Here is a 3,388-nt window from a genome sequence, read left to right as displayed (position 1 = left end):
TGGCCTAGGGGCTCTGTATGGTTGTTGTAGCCAGTGGAATAAACAACTTACCACTAGTGACTCTAGAAAATTATGTTGTTTACCTTGAAAAGGGATCCCAGAGCACCAGAGTTCATAATTTATCAGAAAAAAATACAGAGAGAGAAACCACACTTGGACAACATTGGTTTATAGAAAATAATTAAATTGAAGGAACAATGAAAATGGAACTAAAGTTGAAACTGCACACTTGCGATATCAAATATCAATGCAATCACTTTGCAGCAGATAATATGCATGACAATTAGAGCTTTTTTACATTATATTATAATAAATTCATAATTCATGCATACAATGAGAGCTTTTGGAAAGGAGCATTTGAATTTAACAAACAGTACCACTCATCATCTGAGCAAAGATGGCAAAAGGAATTTCAACATTATTTGCGATCTAGAAAATTGAACCATCGTTGTTGCTTTGTGTTGTGCTTCCCTTGCACAGACTGCAGTGCCTTCTGTCTGCTTTAGGGTGTGGCATCTGCCATTGGGGAGGAAAAACTGGCATGTGTTGCCTTTTATAGCAGACTGATTTCATTGTGCTGAGGGCCTCAATTTTATAGCCTCTTAGTTCCAATCTTGTAGCCGAGTTGCTGAAACAAATGGGAGGAAAAAGAGTTAGAGGTATGAACTCTTCAGTTTAAAGCCTCATCCTGTTTTTTCGCTTTCCAGGGGAAAACATTTCAAAGTAAATTTGCGTTAAACTTTTGCGGGTTATTTTCCCGATTGGAAAGAGTTGCAGAGGATGTCAGGAACTATTGCGATCTGCAGCCCAGGCACTACCAGTGCATCTCAGAAGATCTTCAATATATGTATTTTTGCTCAAATATAAATGTCTTGAAGTATAAATGTGTAATTGATTTTATACTTTATTTTAGAGTACACACGTAAATAAATACACACAAGGAGACATCTATATTTTTATTTGCATATGAAAGACTTCAAAAAATCAACTTAGGTGGTTTAATGTGTATAATTAGGGTGCATTTGAATATAGAAAAGAAGAAAATCCAGGAGAAAATGTCAAAAAGGCTCACTAACAAAGATGTAGTATTCTCTTGGCAAAAGCTGATGAATGATTTGGCATGAATTCATCTTACAGTTCTGTTATTCTCTCTCCTACAAAGATGATATACCCCTTTCTAGCAGTTTGCATAGAATTGCAATTTGTTGTTGTTACAGCCTGTAATGACCCTTGGGTATGCACCTGATTCCCCCCACTAGAATTACTCACCATTTTTTTTCCTGCTCTGTGTTTTTCTACTAGCCATATAACATTTTTGCACTTGAAAAAAGTACCAAAAAAAAAAAAAAAAAAAAAAAAAAAAAAAAAAAAAAAAAAAAAAAAAAAAAAAAAAAAAAAAAAAAAAAAAAAAAAAAAAAAAAAAAAAAAAAAAAAAAAAAAAAAAAAAAAAAAAAAAAAAAAAAAAAAGAAAAAAAGAAAATACAATTGTAACAGAAGTATTAGCAAGATGTACTTGACAAGCACTGAGACTTTTCAAAACTAACTTCATAAAGGAAACCAGAATATATCTAACTCTTCAGACAGAACTAAAATTAATAGACACTGGAATCACACTGTTCGTACATTTATCAATAATCTTTGCATGTAACTCAGCATTATAGCATGAAGCTTCTGCTCTTTAATGTTTTCACAGTGGATTCAAAAAAGCCTACCTATTCATGACAGCATCTTGATACGCTGCGTTTTTCTCCACTATTATGATTGAATCTCCTATTTATCCATTTTGAAATTTGAAAATGTGCTTACCTTTAACAGAGCGCATAAATTTATACATTTCAAACAGTGTGGTTTAGCCCCTTGCTTTACTGAAAAGGTTTGCTAATATCCCAGTTTGCTGCGTTCATAGCCAAGTATTTGATCTCCCAAATGCTTTCATTAGTTGACCGTAATGTCTGACTATTACCTTTTGTTATATTAGGGTATCATTTGTGTTAATGTAGTTATAAAAAAAACTTCAAACCGTTCTGAGGTTCAAAAATGTAGGTCAGCAGCAGCTTTCTATTTAGAGGAAGAGTTACTCAGATTACATATTTTGGTTTTTGTGTTACTACGTTTTTATGAGTGTCTTGTGTGTACTGGAAATTATATTGTTTGGGGAAACAATTATGAGACTGAAAATGCCTCTCTCTCCTTGATCAACTCCTGTTGATCTGCAAGTAAGTACACAGAACATATTGAAAACGGCCCTATATATAAAATATCATCAGTGCAAATGACCGTTAGAATTTGGAGACATCTGGACAATGTGGACAACTGCAAAGATGCTACCGCTGCAGAATTTTAGGTTAAATTTTGTAACAGTCTGCACACACAGTATAAATCTTCAGGGGGCGGGTGCTGGGAGGTGGGGGTAAAGAAAGAATCTAAAACAAGTCTTATTTCTCCGAGACAAGAGCAAACGCGTCCCTGTCCTCGGAATACGAGGCGGCTGTAGAGCGCGGCATAAGGGGCTGGAGAGGGTCACCGTGCGGCCCCCGAAACTTTGACCGATCCATCTGCTCGGGCACCGCTGGACGCGGGGGCGCCGAGCGCATGGCGGGCCCCTCGCCGCCCTCCCGCCGGCCCGGCCCGGCCCGCGCGGGGCAGCGCCGCCGGCGGCACCCTCGGCCCCGCAGCACCGGGCACAGTCCAGCTGCCCCCCCGCCACAGCGGCGCTGGGCGGCCTGGGGCGCCCCTCGGGGCCCGCCTCGACCCCTGGCCTCGGAGCAGCCCCCGCGCGGGTCCGGCGCTCCCCTCAGGCCGCGACCCCCGGCGCGCACACGGGCGGGACCCCGCTGGGAGCGGGGAGATCCGCGGGGGCGGCGCCCCCCCATCCCGCCGCGCTGCCAGGGGGAGCGGAGAGGGGAGCGGGAGCCGGAGCAAGTCCAGCGCGGAGTCCAGTCCGCGTTTTGCGGGTGCGCGGGAGCGATCGGGGCGGAGGGGGCGATGGCTGCCGGCGCTGGCTCGCTCGCTCGCTCATGCCATGCTGGGCCAGCGCGGCTCCGGCAGACGTGTGTTTACCCATATCCGGGTTAGGGAGGAAAGGAGGAGAAAAAAAAAAGTTTCATTTAAACCTGAACAAAAAAACTTTCAACATGAAATCACACAGCGGGAACGGGCACGGACCGTAAGGCGTTCTTACCATTTCTAACCTCAACCACGGACTCGGGGAGGGAAATCGCTGTAACTCGGTGCGTGCGGAGCGGTCCGCAGGGGATACTCTGGGATCAGTCAAGTCCCTGCCCCGGCCGTTCCTCCTTTTGCCCCTCTCCCTCCCCCATCCCTCTGCTCGCCCACCTTTTTTGAGAGTGGGGGTCGATTTTTTCTTTTTTTTTTTTTTTTTTTTTTT

This window comes from Empidonax traillii, unplaced genomic scaffold, assembly GCF_003031625.1.
Source record: "Empidonax traillii isolate 1590-97213 ecotype Southwest subspecies unplaced genomic scaffold, ASM303162v1 scaffold24:size2376012, whole genome shotgun sequence".
NCBI classification, from domain to species: domain Eukaryota; kingdom Metazoa; phylum Chordata; class Aves; order Passeriformes; family Tyrannidae; genus Empidonax; species Empidonax traillii.
Note: the sequence above shows the minus strand (reverse complement) of the source record.